The 19,627-nt window shown below is 36.4% G+C and overlaps 1 protein-coding gene and 1 long non-coding RNA gene across 37 annotated transcripts in view; one reads left to right on the top strand and one right to left on the bottom strand.

The window, feature by feature from the left end:
• The window catches only part of ROBO2 (roundabout guidance receptor 2), a 1,555,999-nt gene that overhangs the window by 359,431 nt on the left and 1,176,941 nt on the right, over positions 1-19,627 (bottom strand). The gene's annotated exons all lie outside the window — the stretch shown is intronic.
• LOC138920907 (uncharacterized) lies at positions 15,869-17,788 on the top strand. Its single transcript, XR_011432907.1, has 2 exons — positions 15,869-16,280; positions 17,390-17,788. It is a non-coding gene; the product is annotated as an uncharacterized lncRNA (long non-coding RNA).

Genomic DNA, 19,627 nt, shown 5'->3' on the forward strand with positions numbered 1-19,627 from the left:
CAGAGTTTAATACACATTATTTTGTCCCAGATTTCACTCAAAGCATGTTAGCTAAAGAAATGCTTAAATGGCATTATAAGAAAGCATTTTACTTATGAGATAGATTCAAATAATATATCCTGACTTACTACCAAAAAAATTTTATGGGATTTACACCATATGTATAAAACAATTTTTATTGTTTATGTATAAAACAATTTATCCAAATTGTTTTCCCTCAGTATGTACCATGTGTCGTAACCCATAAAATAATCTGAAAATACTGGTAACAAACATCTTCAGTTACACCACTGATCTCTCATCTCATAAACTGGAATTAGGAAAATCATAAAAGCCCTAAATTCTGTCCAAATAATCAGATTCGTTAGGTAGACAACCCCAGGCTAAGGTAATGTTGCTGAAAATGCAAGTTGAACTGTTTTTTCACCAAATGTTTTTCACTGTTTACATACAGACTACATTGTCTGTCTTTATTTTTTACTGAGAGTTTGCATTTTCTAAAAGTTAACACTTTTTATTTCTTTCAGTCAATATATAGCGATTTCCTATTATTTCCAAGAATCATTCCTTTTGAAATACTGCTCTGGTTCTCTACTCAAATCCAAAATGCATGCCCATTTTCATGGTCTCTGCCTTTGACTACAACAGCTTGCCAATTAAATCTTGCCAGGTCCCGTCATCTCAGCGTTCAAAAGAGCTTCTCAAATCCCACCTGCTCTGGGCAGCTCCTCAGCAATAAAGACCATTCACTGGGCTGTGTTTGTTCTGCCTCGTCCTAACCTTTGGGCTACATCCTGTTTGCTGAAAAGCCAATCTTTTCCCTGATCTGGCTTGCTGAGGGCTCAGTCTGCTTTGTGCACTATGTGTATTTAAATAATAAAACAGAAGCTGGTGATCACAGGGACCCTCATTTCAGATTATCAAGTGTAAATTAGCCAAGTGTTTTGATAGCTCTTAATTATTGACAACAGACAATCTCATGGAAGAGTTTGTATAAGCCACACGTCTAGGTAATATGAAACCTCGCTCCACTCCTTGGCAATTACATCTCTGCTGAGATATGGAGAGGGGAGGGGGACCACCAGGTGTCCACCAAGAAGGATAGAATTTGTGGATTAGCAAAAAAAAGTGAGAGCTAATGAGGTTGTATTCTAGGAGGGCTTTCATTAGCAGAGCTATATTAGAGCATAATTCAGAGACCAATTTCAAAAAGGCTCTAAAAATTGCCTGAGAAATCACTGGTGCACAGTGAAAATTACTGAGGCAAGCTGGCTGGCTTCCTGAGACACTGGCAGGGTTTGTTTGTTTGGGTGTTCCTTGCAAGCTTGGTTTCATACTCTGCTCTTAGCAAAAAGCTCTCTTGGGACAAGCTTATTCCTCCTTACTCCTTTCTGCATCAATATTCTCCACAAATAAAATACTTTGCACCAGTTTTTTGTATTAATGCTTAAGCCTCCCACCATCTTAAAGTTAAAAAAATATATGAGACCTCAAGATGTTTATGTTGAATAAATAGAGAATTTTTACATTTTTTTCACACAGACACACACACACTCTTCCGGAGAAGCACACTAGGCATTTTACTTCTATGACTTCTGTTTGTTCTTTATAATGTTGATGTTATCTTCGTCACGCATATAAGGAAAGAGGTTAAATAACTTTCCCAAATCACATAACTTGTCATTGGTACAGACTTTTTTTAGTGCAAAGATATATTACAAACATTCTTAAACATTATAAAATATACAATAAGTGATAATACAAGTTTTGAAGTTTTTAAATATTTCTAGGATGATAAAGTAGAATTTTAGATTTGTTTTTGTTGTCATCTGTACTGTTTTGATCTATTAATCCCATTTCTGCCACTGGCATTAAAACAGGAAGATCCTTGGCAACTAAAGAGAAATTATCTAAAGACAGACAAAATTTTTGATCAACTGTTGACTATTAGGTAGCTTCACTGGGTTAATGAGTTTTATAGACACATTAACTATCACATACAGAGCTTCAATAACTGATCATTTTAGAATCCGATATTTTTTGATGTGCTAATTTAGACCCAGCTCAGGGCTGACAGTACAGCTGGTTTACAATCTGCAGTAACTACTCAACTTCCAGACAGAAACACCATTGGTCAGTTCTGAGAATGTAGCTAAATGTGAAGAAGCAACTGGAAGCCTTCCATTCTCACACACCAACAGAATTTCCGTTGGCAAGACTGTTTTCTCATTGCTTTCTACAGAATAAATTAAAATGTATTTTTCAGATGAAAATTGTGTTGGTGTTTAGGATCTGCTTAAGAAGAGAATGTCTTCTACCATGAACACAAAAGAATCTGAAGTGAAATTTAGTTCCTATTCTTGCTCATGGCTTTCATCCTGTGATGTCTGTGAATTAGCTTTGTGCTCCAAACCTACGGGGTTCTTGAATTGCTATAGTAAGAGTTGGCTAGTAAACTCTAGAAGTATATCGTGTTCCCCTGAACTATTTGGTTTCTGAGTTCAGAAACAGTTTATCTACCACCAGACCTCTTGTACTGTACTTCTCAGCATTTCAAAGGTTAATATTCCTCACTGGAGCCTGTCTCTGATATATGCATACAACCACGAGGTGGCAGTAGAGATTTGTGGTCACATGGTTAGAAACTCCAATGAATGAGGCTTAAAACTCATTGTCTATACTACATTTACTCACTAGGTGAATTGTTTTTAAAACATAGAAAACTTTACGCTAGGTTTGTTTTATTAATTCCTGCAAATTTTCACTTTGCCAATACTTTTCTTTAAATTTACAGGCTCCTTGAGAAAGGCTTTCTCTACTTTACACTCATCTAACTTAATTTGACTTCAAAACCCCCAAAAAGGGTTCCCAATTCATATTTCTCTGATTAATATCACATTTCTATGTTTCTATTATCAAAAGAATATCCAATCTCCCCAGTGTTCATCTAAATTCTACCTCCCTGGATATTTGGGATCTCAGTGAGAAGTCTCACCTTCTCTGGTTCTCCCTTTAACAGCACAGTTTAAACTTTGCAATTCAGTGTATTTTTCTCTCTAGGAAAAGATATAGTAGCCTGCCACTAATATGCACAAAATGGCAATCGAAGTTTAATGGAAAGATCATTAGACCTCAGGTCGGATGATCTGAGACCTTGTTCCTATTCTGCCACTGTTTTGCTGGGTGACTTTGAGCAAGACACTTAACCCTCTGCCCCTTGCTTTCCTCTTCTGTCAAATGGAAATGCTGGTTCAATAAGGAATTAAGGGCAGAGTAGGCCTTTGACAAATGTTATACCAGAAGTGCTTCAATTTCTCAGTCTAAATTGGCAACTAACAAAAAGATTATTGAGAATAAAAAGAAACATGAAAACCAAACTTTACAAAGTACAGCAATTCTCTCCTCTTTTCTAAAAGTTCTGGAAAGTTCAACTTCAACATCAGCCCTGAGCTAACATCTGTTGCCAACCTTCCTCTTTTTTTTTTTGTCCTCCTCAAAGCCTCAGTACATAGTTGTTTATCCTAGTTGTAAGTCATTCTAGTTCTTCTGTGTGGGATGCCACCATAGCACGGCTTGATGAGCAGTGCGTAGGCCTGCAACTAGGATCCAAACTGGAGAACCCCAGGCTGCTGAAGCAGAGCATGTGACCTTAACCACTCTGCCCTGGGGTCAGCTCCTGTTAACTTACATTCATGGTTCTAGGTCATTTTTTTGTCTCCCCAAAGCCCCAGTGCATGGTTGTACATCCTAGCTGTAAGTCCTTTTAGTTCTTCTATGTGAGCCACCACCACAGCATGGCTACTAACAGATGGGCTGAGTGGTTCTGCGACCAGGACATGAACCTGGGCCACCAAAGTGGTGAGTGCAAAATTTTAACTACTAGACAGGACTGGCTCTCTAGGTCATTTCTTTACCACTGTTTCTAGTTTACTGTATCTGTGTCTAGAGCTTAGAATCCACATCTGTGTCTATGAAAACCTCAATCTTCTACTGGAAATAACTCAAATATTTAGAATGAAAGAATATGCCGTTGCCTTGCTGCTGAGATATGCTGTCATTTCTCAGTGGCCACAAAAGAAAAAAAAAATCTGATCTTCCATCATTTTAAACTTGTCCAGGCCCACTGATCACATTGTATGATTTTCATTGCCCAACTAGATTTTGATTCTTCCTACCTGGGGAAAACTTGATTTCACATCAAGACACACATCTTGTAATATCTTTGATAATACTAGATTAAATTTTTAAAAAGACAAAATTTAAGTAGATTATTTTTTTAGAATGGAGCCATTCAATGAATATTAAATTTATCCCTGAAGTTTATGTCACATAGCCCTTTATATGAATAACTTCTAGAGAAATCGTTTTTCTCCACTCAGTTTAATTTAAATACCCCTTCCACATAGGCATATTTAAATACTTGACGTAACTTATAGACATACTTCTTTGGCTTGTATATATTTTTACTGCGAATTTCTAAATTCACCTTTTAAAAAAGTCTCCTAGGAACCACAATTATCCTTCCAAAATTCTTTTTAAAATCAAAAATTTACTGTTGAAATTGGGTACTTCAGAGGTAGTCCACTCTTTACAAAACCAAATAGAAGCATCTGTTGGCCACCTGGAAAAACCAGAAATACACAGGCCAGCTGAGAACTCCTAGCCAGTGCTTACTTCTCAGAAATTTGTTTGCAACATTTCCTAGTTGTCTTTAAATTGGATCTTAAAATGCTCCACACACATCTGTAAGGCCAACTTCAGTGCACCCATACATTTTTCAAAGCAACATAAATTGAAGGTTAATATAACTAGCCATAAAAAATAATTTAATGTTGTTTTGTCAAATAGAGTAATTCAACTTTTCTAAACAGGTAACCAGTTAGAATTCATTTATGAAAACTTTCTATTTATTCCTCAGTTAAAAAGAAGATGTAAAATGTTTGTTCTTTCGAAAGAATCAAGTAGCATTTAAAATGAAAGAAGTGATTTATAAACGAGCCATGCACACCTTTGTCATTCTGGGTCACCATATTCAGCACCAGGTATTTTTCTTAATTTCAATTTTTTTTTTAAAGAAAGAATGGTCTCTCCTTGCTTATGAATCACAGCTGCAAAAAAGCAAACACTGAAAGATGTCACCACTCAGTAGTAATTAAGACATAATCCAGGTGTATCACAAAGTAAGTAAGAGGATTGCAATGTGGACAATATCAAAGAGACCACCTATGCCAGTCAGTTAACACTTTAATGTTTGAGTCTGAAGGAAAAGAGTTGTGACTGCCTTGGATGCTACGTTATGTGCAGAGCTCAGTCATGGCGCACAGATTGCACTTTGACTAGTTTGACTAATTTAGTTTTTAAGAAGGGATTAAAAAAAATGTTTAAACCTGAAAAGTAAGACCCTCTGCTAAGGTGACGGCAGATTGCTCTCTGAGATACACTGCTCTTAGGCATATGGTGCCCAGCTCTGCCGTGCCTCCAGCAGGAGGTGTACGGGAGATAAGATATTGAAGGGAAAGGGAGAAGGCACTTCCACCTGTGGAATGATAGAGGCAGAATGGGAGGAGGCTGAACAGTGAGTGAAAGCCCAACATGGAACAGCCCAGTCTGGGACCTTCGACACTTACCAGACAGAATGCTCCAAGTGATCTTCCAAGTAGCCTGTCGGCCTTAGTTTTACAGAGGAAGAGACTCAAAATGACCTGAGTTAAATAACGTGACCAAGATTACAAAGTGTATCAATCAAAAGCAAAGACAGAATTCAGTTCTAGGCCTTTCTACATCTAAAATTAATATGTGACTCTGAAGCACAGTAGTTTTGAAGTAAGCTAGTCATTTTTACTTATGACTGTTTTATATAATAGCAACATTTTAGGGCTATAATCTGACTTCCAGCATGAATACTATTAGTGTTGTATGATACAACAGAGTTTTTCCGTGTTTCTATAGAAAAATTTCTTTGGAAGACTTCCTTAAAAGCAGGATTCCTTGGGCTAGCCCCAGTGGCCTAGTGGTTAAGTTCAGTGCACTCTGCTTTGGTGGCCTGGGTTTGGTTCCCCGACGTGGACCCATATCATTCACCTGTCAGTGGGCATGCTGTGGTGACAGCTCACATATAAAAAGAGGAAGATTGGCAGTGGATGTTAGGTCAAGACGAATCTTCCTCAGCAAAAAAAAAAAAAAAAAGCAATATTCCTGAAATAAAGCTCACACTTGGAAAATCAGGAAAAAAACATTAAATATAACACTTAGTAACTTTACAGCCAGCTCTTAGTTTTTTTGTGGTTATAGATATAGGTCCTAGATATTATCATCGTCATCATCATTGTCATGATCCTCATCATAATATACGGGAAGTATTCTCAAATTTTATTAGTTTAAAAGACATTTTTTTAAAAAGAGAAACATTCCCTCTGTCTCCTAATATTTATCAATAATTATTTGTTTTATATTACAAATATAAATACGAATTCATAAACATAAAATTAGGTTTCATAAGTTTATGTCCTTGGGCAACTATAAAATTTTTAAATATAAAACTATGCAATTTCTAAAATTTAGATTAACATCCTCATTTTAATGTGATGGATTGGTATTATTCTGCCAAAACTAAATAACACTTGCAATATGAAGATAAGGCTGACTGTCAGGTACCATATGAAGACCAACCATCCTTTTCTATTCAAGTGCCTGGAAAAGCTTTGTTCTGACAGCATGCTATACCATCTTATAGTCTTTGCTTTCACTAGTGCTTCATATATGTATGAAGCTTTAATTATTTCTCTCTGGGTCACAAACATTAAAGAAATATCATCTGGAGGAGCCTGACCAGTGGTGTAGAGGTTATGTTTGCATGCTCTGCTTTGGTGGCCCAGGGTTCATGGGTTCAGCTCTTGGGTGCAGACCTAGGCACTGCTCATCAAGCCATGCTGTGGTGGCACCCCACATACAAAAGAGAGGAAGACTGGCAGTGGATGTTAGCTCAGGGCCAATCTTCCTAACCAAAAAATAAAATAAAATAAAATAAAATACAAAAAGAAATATCATCTGGAAAGAAAGCAATAGAAAAAGATAATGATAATATACCCAGAAGCCACAGCAGAATACTTTATCATAAGATGGTTTCCAGGTAACCAAGCAAAATTTTTTTTTCAGTTCTCAATGAAATAAAAATTCAAACTAAAAAAAAACCTAATTAAGAACCTTAACACTTATAAGAATAAAACTGGTGGACTCAAGCTCCAGAAATACTTATACTCAAATGAGCTCCCAAACTCATTTTATGGAGTAATTTTCTTCTACAAAAATTTAAGGAAGTGTTTCTACTAATTCAACACTGCAATTTTACTTGCTTAGGTTAGTAAGTAGCAGATCTGGGATTCAACCTCAGATCAATTGGATGCTTTGAAATGCTAAGGGAAATGGTGAAAAAATAAATAAAACCCAAAAGAGAAAGAGCGAGTATATAACATTTGCAAAGTCAGCATAGTGCCTTTCTGTCAAGGAAGATGATTGTATCACTCACCATTCTTGGTTGTAGGCAAAATTACTCTTTGTGAAGAGAAAAAGAGAAGTCCCTGTGTTTGTGAGAGAAGAACTGAAGGATGGCCACTGATCTCACGTTTGGGATGTGAATATGGAATTAGTCTCACCATTATCAACAAACTGAATCGAGCCCCATGTGTAGAATACTCTGTGTTAAGCTCTCAGACTAATGCCCTTGTAGCACAGCCTAATTCCAAAATTTTACAGAAGAAAGACAGTATCCTCTCACCTAAAACACAAATTGAGTCTGCTTATTTCCCCCCTAACTCCATGACAACCTCCTCTTGCTAGCTCCAGGAATAAAGACTAGACTGCAAGCTTGGGAGCTATTCCGAGCTGCTCATGGGAATAGCATTACACAATTCCACGGCAATATCATTAGTGACACATCTAAGTTAAAAAAAGCAGTCCCAAGCATGGACTTTTCAACTAGAGACATGGACTAAAGACTTCGATCTGTTCAGAATGATTCATCTCTTGGTGGATAACCACTAAAATATGAAATTTAATTGTTTACTAAAATTGAAATATTTTAAAAGTTGCCCCATTACTTTTCTTCAGGAGAATTTACGTTAAATCTTTCATTAAATTGAAGATAGTCCACCCCACCCAACTTCCACTTTCAGCAACAGTTGTCAATGACCAGTTAAGGAATAAAGTGTTGGGGGAACCAAATAAATATTTAAATCAAACAGCCAATAAAGCTTTCTGTTTCTTTGAAAAATTATGCCCCCAAGAGATAGCCTGTGTAAAATAAGATGAAGTCAAGCTATAATCAAGAGGTATAGTCTCTCCAAGGAATGGCATTTATTTACATTAAATTCATTGTTTACCAAAAAAATGCTAAATTGCTTTCTTGATAGCTTTCAGAATATTTTAGGGAATCTATACAATATTGCCTTGGAGTTCCAATCAGAAAGGAAAATAAAACGTTGAGTGCCAGCATGTCAAAAGACAGTTCACATCTCATGATACATGTTTCCTTGAGAATGCTAAAGTGTGGAGCATCTTTGACATGGGGCAGAGCTCATTTTGCTATCTCATATTTCACATTTATTTCTTACCTGGTGGCTTGATAGCTAATGGCTTAGACCTGCTCTTACCACTAGATTATCTTCTATGCAATTAAGGATTGATCCAACCCACACAGTTGGAATTACATTGAGTGTAGCCGCACAATCTCAGGGTTAAACTGTCCTGCAGTGGCACCCTAGCCCCTTACTTACCCACCCAACAAACAATCCATAGTTTGAAGACAAACTCAATTCTCAATCCTACCTCACAGGTCTTCTGGGATTTAGAGAAGAGCTCATGATTTCTCTCTGTGCCCAAGAAGGCGCAAACTCACTAAAAACTAGTTCAGAGTCGCTATTCCTTTTCCTTTTACCCAAAAGGTAGGAAATTCCAAATAATGAAGGTAGGAAGAGCTGTCTAGCTACAAATCATTGACTTTGTTCATACATATTATTTGACAGAACAGTACTCTGTTTATATGTTTTAAGTTCATATTATTTAACTAACATATTCCCCATAGTCACTACTAAAAAAGTGGACCTAAACTCTGATTTAATTAGCATAAAAATTTGAAGCGCTTATCCCTGTTATTCCAACAGCACACCTATTGAATAGTACACAGTTTATTTTTATGCCTCAGACAGATCCTTCAGTCAACCATGATTTCCAATTTTGTAAATAACTCAGCAATAGCAAGATCATTCCGTGATTCCTGATATTATTGAAATTCTTTAAAATATTATGATTCCATTTAAATCCTAACATAGTATGGTTCTATTTTTTAAAGTCACATTGTAGTAAACATCTACTCAAAAGAAAGAAGCAGTAAACGGCAGAGGTTTTCCCTCACCCTGGATGAATCAGAAACCATACTTGTTTGCCACAGTTTCTCTGAAGTCTCCATTGTATTCACACAGCCTTGTCCTATGGAGAATTGAGCTAAATGAGTCAGTATGTTAATTATGTGCTCTGGGAGCACAAAGAAGAAATAAAGAAGCTATTACCTTCCCAAGTTTCTCAGGTAATGAGACCCACTTCTGGAGATGTGTGGCACTGTACCAGAATCTATCATGAGAATGAGCTTTGCAGTAAAATGCACAGAGTTAATTTTTTAATGAAAATCTTTTACTGGTTTTCTGAGTCAAATCCACCTGACAAATGTCACTGGGCAATGTCATTACCAGTTAACCAACACAAGGCCTTTAGAGCAGATGGTATAGCAAAGCCTTTTCAGAAGGGAGGCCGGCTAATTTCAGCCACCCCTCCATGAAACGGAAATAAAATAAAATTGGCTCCATGTCACTCAAACATGACAGTACTTTGGATTTTTCCCCCATGATGTTTTTTAGCCTTGAGGCAGATATGACAGGCGCCTTATTAAATTCCAAAAATAAATGTGGAGCAAGAAGGCAGTGCATTCCAATGAGACATCCAACTTGTTAAAATGCAACATGCATAAAACTTGGTTCATTTTATTTTTAGCCATCATCCTCATCATTTTAAATCAAAATGGAAACATAACATTTGTTACTATACACTGAGTAAAATTAGTCCATAGCTCTTTTTTTTTAATAAAAATTAGTTATTCATTTGTTCACATGTACTTAAGTTGGAATTTCCCCAAAACATCTTCATCAATATCTAGAAATAAGGCTAAGAGAAAAAAAAGATTTATGAAGGATTTCTCACTCTATATTTTAGCATCCCTCACCTATCTACTAATAGTTCCTTACACAAACCCAATGATAGTTATGGATCCCTGCCCTTGGGCATGCTGTACATTTTCCTATCTGCGTTTTTATCTCTCAAGCTATTACAGTCCTACCTGGGTCCTACCTATTTCACCATCTTTTCCTGACATTTACCCTCTTCTTTCATGTTATCAAAGTAATCACTCCTCCTGCTGATTTCTTACAATATGTGTCTTGTTCATCTATTTAGCACTTAATTCATTTATTTATTCTGCCTTACATGTTAACTCCCTCCACTAGAAATATATATATTTCTTCTTCTAGGTTGTATTTATTAGGGAAAGGAGTCCATATTTATCCTTACATAACCTACAGTGTCTAGCCTGAGGCCTTGTACATATTAGAGACTCCATAAATGTTTAAAAGGAAAAACATGACCAATGACACATATAATAACACAATCACTCTTGTTTTTTCTCTGTCTTACTGACTCCAAGGAATCTGGATACTTGATACCAAGAAGCAATCCAAATCTGAAATCCCAATATGTGTATATTCCGTACTATAAAAAACACAACAGGATTTCAGAATCTGGTCCTTATCTTCAAGGAACTTTTAGCTGGAATGTAGGGACCAGGCTTTGAGAAGAATGCTGAGGAAACCTCTATGACTCATTCCACACAACAATGACAACTGGCATTTGGCTTGGAATTAATAGTATCTAAAGTATCTTTAATGCATTATCTAATATTAAAACATTCCTATAAAGGAGGCAATACTAGCCTAGTGTTATAGATCAGGAAATAGAGATTCAGAGAGGTTGAATTACTTGTGCAAGGCCACCTGCCAGCTAGTAACCGACAGTGCCGGGGTTCAAGTTCAAGTGTTAACGACAAAAATCATGTACTATACACCTTCAATTACTCCACAATTTCACAAAGCCCAAGTACATCTCCCAAGAAACCTGGAAGAAACCGGACTGCAAAAGCCATGGCACTGTATCCACAATAGTCACTCCATTTACCCAGATAACTTTCTGTTATGGACTGAAGCCCAGCAAGCTCTGGCAGAGCCCTCTTCCTCCAGAACATGGTGTTCCAGTAGATACTCCTAAGGCTTCCCACGTCTAGGGATCATAATCATTTAGATCTTTAATCAACACCAGAGTAAAGTTAGCAATCATAATCCATATGATGTTTCAAAGGGTTAAAATTTAGCTTATTTTATTTTTACTTGGTTCTAAATAATATTTCTCATGCAAGAAGCAAACTAATATTTTGCAACATGGTCAGGTACGATCTGAAATGTGTTATGTAAACCATCCTTATTTATGGAAAAAGAAATAAGGTTAAGACAAGATCAAAAAGATGGGAGGGGCTTTGCTATAACTAGAATTCCTTCAGAGTGACTGTTACAACATTCTAGATCAGAAAATTGACTAAGTCAGGTTGGAGCAGGTATTCGGTGCTCATATTCTCTATCTTTCTCTCTTCCCTTGTTACAGGTTCTTTCTTGCATTTAGCTAATTTCAAACCAGGTCATATGTTGAAATATTAAGGCACACTATAATAGGCCGCATATAACCTTCCACATTGAAGACCATCTACAATTTGAAGATCCTTCATTAGATATGAAAAAGAATAATCATTTTTATAAAGCAAATACATGAAGACATCATCTGGTACTTTCTCCTCTGCCTTAGGTTTTACTCTACACGTTAAACATTATCTCCTTCTGCTCTTCCTTCTACATTTATTCTCCTTTTTTCTGTTGAAGTTCAACAAGAAAGCTGTTTTAAGGATGAACATTTGCTGTTTATACCACCCTCTTGTAAACAAGTCGTGTCACTGTTGATATGATGTCATATCTAAAGCAAAGCTGGATGCAAAGGAAGTTCCCACATCCTGGAGAAATTATTTGAGTAAACTGCAAAAGAAGATGCATTCTGAATACCAACAGCACTGAGGGAATGCTTGCTTCTCTACTAAATGCCTTCTCCCACCTTAGATTTAAATTGCTTGATCTCCATGACTATATTTTCTGAAGTCAAAGATGTTAAAGTAGAATATATCCAACACACAAAAAAGAACTTTTGCTTGCCAAAACTTTGGTTGGAAAACTAAGCTTTAGAAAAAAAGAACCTCAACAGGGAACGATGCTGCTATCTGTTGGGCCAAACGCCACGATTCTGCCTTTGGATTACATTTAAGTTCTTAGATTCCTTTTTTTCCTTCCCTGACACAAATATAAATGTATCCAATCTTACTTGAAATGTGTGAATCTTTAACACTAACAGCCTCTGCCAACTGCAATCCATAAGGCAATACATATTTCAGAGCATATCTGAGTGCTCTTAGTGTAAAAATAAAAGACAACCTAAATAAGTTGCTAAGAGAAAGAACTTATTTTCCACGTGTTAGCAAAATATCTACAAAGTAGTTCACAAATTTGGGCTTAGTAAATGTCTGTGTTTATCATCAAATCTCCCGATAATAATAAAGAAAAGATTGTTCAATAGTCACTAAAATAGGCAAAGCTTCCAACTTTTGATTCCTTATGTTCTTGGTATTTTAGATTCCGACCACATAAAGGAAAGACTGATACAAATGGACGATCTTTCTTGATACTTAGTTCGCTTCCTGGTATTGATTAATCATACCGCAGTTGTGGAAAGCCCTGCATTAGAGGTCAGAAGATTGATGTTTTTATACTAGCTTAGCCACTATTTATTTCCTGTGTGAGCCTGCCACCTGACTTAACTTGTGGGCACCCCAATTTTCTCCTCTGTCATTTGCGATCTGTAATGATTTACCTCTATTCTTATGAAAGTCAAATGAATAGTACTTATTATAGTTTTTATTTATTAGCACCATTCTTATAGATGAACTATAGACAGACATTCAAAATGTAAAGTTTTATTGAAAATATTGTCATTGTTAAGTAGCAATTCTGAATTTGAATGAAACAAGAAAACTAAATAAAATTTGGCTATTTTCTTACTATAATTATTTTACTTTTTGAATTCTGACACTTTATGGTTTGAGTCCAAACTAGAAATATAAAGATGAAATCATTATTGTTAGTGCCATTCAAAGAAAAAAAGTGTAATTTTCATAGCAGTGTTTCTATTTCACCAGACTAAGCGGGCGCTGCATAGTTATAATTTGACTTATAAGGCCATAGACTGATTTGAATAATTCACCTTATCCAGACTTTGAGATTTTGCTATTACTTTTCCGACAACCAGGAGTAAGTTTGGTGAATGAACCTGCCTACAAAATGCCATTGATGCACGAATGATCAAATATGTACAAGGTACAGAGATTTCTGTATAACAATAGAAGCATTTTGTTTACTCACTCCTCAAAATGGTTTATCAAGAGAAGTGTACGTGGAATTTGTGAAACATTTTCATTTGAATTGTTACACCTGCCAATCATCCCTGACCGTCGCTCAGCTAATCGTCAGACGCAAAGAAAAATCACAGAAAATTTGTGAATAGAGTTGTAGCTGAAATTTAAAATTACTAGAGACTGGGGTTTATTTTTGGTTGTGTGCGTTTGGTTTACAATTTCATGTGAAGCCTGGGCTGCTACGCAAAGTTATATCTGTTCACAGCTCATTTTCCCTGTTTACTGTGGTAGTGATTACTAGCCCATTTTCGTTAGGAATATCAACATTTCCTAACATCAGTAAAGAAATATAAAGATTTAACGCAAAAACCATACATTTTTGGGGACACTAGGAAAATTATAGAATTTCTCAGGATATCAGCCACCTTCTCTCTCTGCAGGTGGAAGAGAAAACGGAATATTCCTGTGTAAAGGTCTATACAACTAGGGTACTTCTGCACTGTACATAGTAGAGAGCGGATACACACTGGCAGAAATTACCTATTCATGACCAAGGTGGCCTGATTGCCTAAAAAGCCCCAAAACTATAAAAATTGCTTTTTTAGAAAGAAAGGAAAAATATGATCATACTGAGTAACAGAAAAGTAGCTTTAGTCTACTAAACGAAATATTTCTCTGAAAAAGAAAATTGGATAAAAAATATAGTTGAAGTTAAAATTAAAAACAAATATTTAGAAATGTAGTAAACATTCTTCAAATTTATGCTAATTTTAAAATAAAACTCTTAAGAAGTTTTTAAGCCATACATATTCTTAATAAAATTGGCAAAATGGAAAGCTGTAATAGTGATATGGACTTTGTTTTTAGGGGCAAATGATGTCAAAAACACATCACATGCTAATCCTAGATTATTCTAGCAGAAAGAAGTTTAATTATCTGAATGAATGCTTCTGAATCACACTTTGTTTTTGGCAGACAGCATGAAAGAAATCTTTTAAAATAAATACTCTTAAATCTCTGAGACTTTCTGTTAACAGATAATTGAATTGACTCTTTTGCTGATATATAACCACTATTTTTCGCATTGTATTAGAAAAATATATAAAAGTGTCATTGGTTCAAGTTCATTTTCTATATTTTATATTTAGGTAAATTCTACTCACATTATTAATGTCTTTCTCTCATTTCATTGAATTCATAAGATTTTAGAGTTGGATGAGGATTTTCAAGCCATATAATATTTCTTCAGTTTTGTAGATTAAAAAGTGTAGTATTTACACTATTCTATTTTCATGTCTAGTCTCCAGTTTATGTATGATATTTTTTCTCCCAAATATAGTGAATATTTTAAGGAAGCTTATTTAAATATTGTTTATCATAATAGATATAAAGTCTACTCAAATATGATACAAAGTCATTGTTTTGCCATTGGTCATTTTTTGACCTCTTTCATTCAGCCTCTTTCATTCTGTCTGATGGAGCTATTCTGTCTTTTGTAATTCGAATACTTCAAACACAAAAATGCATCATTTTTGAATGTTAAAGTCAAAAAGATATATCCACACTGTTTAAATACAAGCAATCATCAGAAGCGCCCAGAGTTAAGCAAGGCCATGTCTTCCCTTGATGCTGACATCATCCACCTGAGCATCAAGGAACCGATCCCAAAAGTCCCCAACCAATAACCATGAAAGCCCTGACGCTGAGAAGATAAGCTCTAAACAGACACTGTTTGAACCTCTGTCATTGAATTTTTAATTCTGTTTCTTTTTCAATAAACTCGTCCCATCTGATGACTTGCCCAGAAAGAGTGAATGTTACATGGACAAAGCACTTACACAGGTCAACATGAAAATTACAAAAGGAAAAAGGATAAAGAGATTGCAACGTGTAATTGAAAAATATTAATAAAAGTCTTATTCCTTTTAAGTACTTCCCTTCTCTCCTTGGGGGATAAATGTCCCTTTCATATGCCAGATAACCTTTAAATAGATGCGTCTTTCATTTCAAAGAATGCTCTAAAAAGCAGATTGTCTCTGTGATTCACCTAATTTTATTCTCTGTCCACATTCACATTAAATGACTGCGGTATAATTCTTCAAGCCCAAAGAATTCCACTGCCTGAAAAGTAATAACAGATATCCAGGCATGATTAGTACTCAGATATTTGACTGCTCTCTCCCAGAACCCTAATCTCACTTCATTTGAACATGAACAACAACCCTCGGGGTTCTGAGATGGGAATGATGTCACAATCCCCAGGGCAGAAGTGGGAGAAGGGAGGGGAGGAGTCAGGTTTGATTTTAATAGACAATATGAGTTGTTGCTCTTCTATGAATTTTGACATTGCCCCGGAATAAGGAAGGATCCTGTTCAAAGCCAGCCCAGACAAAGCAATATTAAATATTTAATTTCCAAAGGCAAAAGCCCCAAATCCCAAAGCTAGGCCACTAGGAGCAACTGCCCAACTCAGAACTAATTTGGCCATAAAATAAAGGGCTTTCTTCAGGAATACTTATAAATCCCAACGTTTTATTTTTTTATTATTACTTTTTTAAACAGAAACACAAGAGTATGCATATTTTTAAATTGTGCAGATATTAGACACGTAAGTATATTCAGAGAAAATTCACAATGTACATCTTGTCTTTTATAAGGACCTTAAGAGCCATTTCATGTAAGTATTGTTTTTCTTGAGAAAAAAACAAATTTAAGTTAAATTATAAGAATTAAGTGCTCATATTTTGTTTTCTAAAGTTAATAGAAACATCCAATTATATATAATAATTTAAAATGTATATATAAAAATCTATATAAACACAAGATTTGGTTTTAATTCTTAAATATTATTTAAAACAGGGATGTGCATATATAGTTCACATGGGATAATGATACGAAAGTATTATACTAATATTATATTAAAATTTGAAATACAGTTAAATCCCCATTAACTTCTAGACCCTTACATGGACATTCCATACACTGGATAATGTCGGACCGGCAGGGTTGTCTCCTTCAGTAAGACAGAAAGCCTGCGAAGCAGATGTTGCCTTTGTCCTCTTACACCAGGGCCTAAGAGTGTATTCTTGTAAATCACACTGGCTTTATGAACGCATAACCACTTCAGATGAGTTACCTATGGCCCACGGAACTGCTGATGACAAAAACAGCAAGGATTTTTTTTTTCATATTTAAATCACATTCCAAATATATTACAAATAGGACTCACCTCATTGATATTACTGAACCGTTCACTGGTATTACTGACTTGGAATTTTCAGACATATTAATTGATGAGGCAGCAATAAATAAGATTAGCTATGCAGAGATCAAAATTGACTATGAAGCTGGGTAAAAGCTACTACACAACCTCATTGTACACACTTTTTCCCTTTTGTTTTACCATATAAGTAGAGGAAATACCTTTTACCTCTTTCTATTACAAGCACCAGCCTCAAACACAATGACTTGTATTTAGAAGGTGTAGAATATGTATCAGATGCAACTGGTGAGGTAAATAAAAAGTTACTGTTTAAATTAAAGGAAATAATATACAATTTTAAAATTATATTTTATTCTAACATAAATACAGAAGTACTTCAAAAATGATGAGGTAATTCAAATCAACAAACATCTTTGACCATTGCACTAGATGCTGGGAAAGGGGATCATGGGCCAAACAAAGAACAAGAAATATTTTGAATTTACAATCTGCTGGTGTAACCACAGGAAGCTGGTTCAAACCGGCCCTACTAGGACATAACAGGATGTCTAGTTGTTTTGCAGACACAGAAGAGCCAAAGTTGCAAGTCTTGTAATCTGGACATACACAGAGGAAGAAAATCTTAACCTCAAACAACAGTTGGAAGCAACATGTCCTCCCTGAGGAACCGGAAGACGGGAGCACGACCGGAATCTGAACGCCAGAACCTTTTCAGAGGTGAGGGCTCTAATGTCCAGGAAGATCCAGTGCTGAACTCTACCTTTCCACTTCGTACCAGAAACTGCCAAGTTTAAAGTCCTTGCCATTTAAACGTGTCCTGCCAGCATTTTCACATGCCAGACTGTTCCCCCTAAGACCTTAAATTTTGCCTTAAATCTTGGATCAGGGAGATAGATTTGAGATCCTTGCCTCCCAGCTCCTTGCCGATTGACCCCGTAATAAAAAGATTTCCTTTCTCAAAAGCCAGTGCCATAGTGTTGGCTTCTAGGTGCATTCGTCAGCAAGCCTTTGCTCGGTAACACTGGAAGTCATAGACATATATACTATTAACATAAACCCAAAAAAATCTTCCAAATGCAAGAAGGACTGAACATAATCTGATTGCTGAAGGAAGTTTTTTGCTGGGAAAAGAAGTCGAAAGTAAGCACAAAGACAATGCGTACAGATAAGTACAAGAAATACCTGGAGGAACAGTGGAGACTCTACGTCACTCACGTAGAGTCACTGTCTCAACTTACAGCTGAGAAAGAGAAATACAGAGACCGGGCTGGAAAGGTTCGTTACAGGGCAACTTAGGGAAAGTTACGAATGCCATGTGATGAAATCCTGACTGTTTTGTGAGTCCTGAACTTGGGCAGTGGTAGGGGAAGACGAAGAAAGGGTAGATTTCAGAAACTTGTAAAAAGGAGTATCAATCGACTCAGTGGAACTGCTTCTGAACTTTCTAGTTTAGGCTGCGGAGAGGATGACAGTGTCCTTAATTACAGTGACAGCCTTCGAAGGAATAGCTAGGAAGAGTGGGGTTGGGTGTGTCGAATAATTATACATTTAGTCTTTACAGGCTGATTAAATAGCTACAGTGTATTTTTGTGGGGATACCCAATTGAATATTTAGATATTCATAAAGAGGTTAAAGGTACAGATACTGGAGGCAAAAGAGAGTGATTAAGATGGCCCAGTCAATCATCAAATACTTAATTTAGTCATTGTGTTAATTATTTAGGGTGGTACAATGATAAAAATCATGTAGGCGCTATCCTCAAGGGACTAACGGAGAAGAAAACATATGTAAATAATTATCTAAAACATAAGGAAGAAAGTGACGTGTAGTAAAATAACACACTATGAGATGAGAATGATGAAATTCTGTCAACTAGGAGGGATAAACCTTTGGGGAGAGAAGGGTGTGAGTAGTTAAGAATAGCTTGAACAAAAGGCCAGAAGTAGAAAAGGTGGTGCAAGGAAGAGTGAATGATTCACTTGTACTTGGCGTCTATGTGGAAAGAACACGGAGGATCTTAACTGCCAGGCTAGGGTGTTTATACTTGAGTCTCCAGCTAACTTGAAGTCAGTGAAGCCTTTTGATTAAGATATCCGGGGGGGCCAGCTCTGTGGCCTAGTGGTTAAGTTCACACACTCTACTTTGGTGGCCTAGGGTTTGTGGGTTCAGATCCTGGGTGTGGACCTACACACCACTCGTCAAGCCATGCTGTGGCAGTGTCCCACTTATATAAGTAGAGGAACATTGGCACAGATGCTAGCTCAGGGCCAATCTTCCTTACCCCCCAAAAAAGATACCTGGGATCAGTATACAAATGGACTAGAGGAAGGCAGAGCCATTTGTACAATAGTCCAGGCCAGAGGTAATGAAAGCCTGAACCAAAGAAGTAGAAGTACTAACAGAAAAAGGAGACAGATGTGACATAAGTGAGAAAGGCCTTGGCTACTGAGTATTTGTAGGTAGCAAAGGAAATGGCTTTTTACTGAATATTGAATAAAAGGGAAAAAGAAAATATCCTTATAGAGCTTGGATCATGAATAAAAGGGAGAATGGTGGTACCACCGATATGAAATAGAATCCATCGGATGGAAGGCATTTGGGAGGGAAGGTAGGATATAGAGTAACCTAGCAGGAGGAGAGTTCACTAGGAGGCTGTAGGAGATTGACAGGCATGTGAGTTACAGAGAGCAGGCAACCAAGAGCACCTACATTGCAGAAATTTTCTCCTACTATTACCATCTCCTCCTGCATCATCAATGCCTCCCTCAGTCCTGGATGATTTTGTTGTAAAGAAGGTTAA

This window comes from Equus caballus, chromosome 26 (genome assembly GCF_041296265.1).
Source record: "Equus caballus isolate H_3958 breed thoroughbred chromosome 26, TB-T2T, whole genome shotgun sequence".
NCBI classification, from domain to species: Eukaryota; Metazoa; Chordata; class Mammalia; order Perissodactyla; family Equidae; genus Equus; species Equus caballus.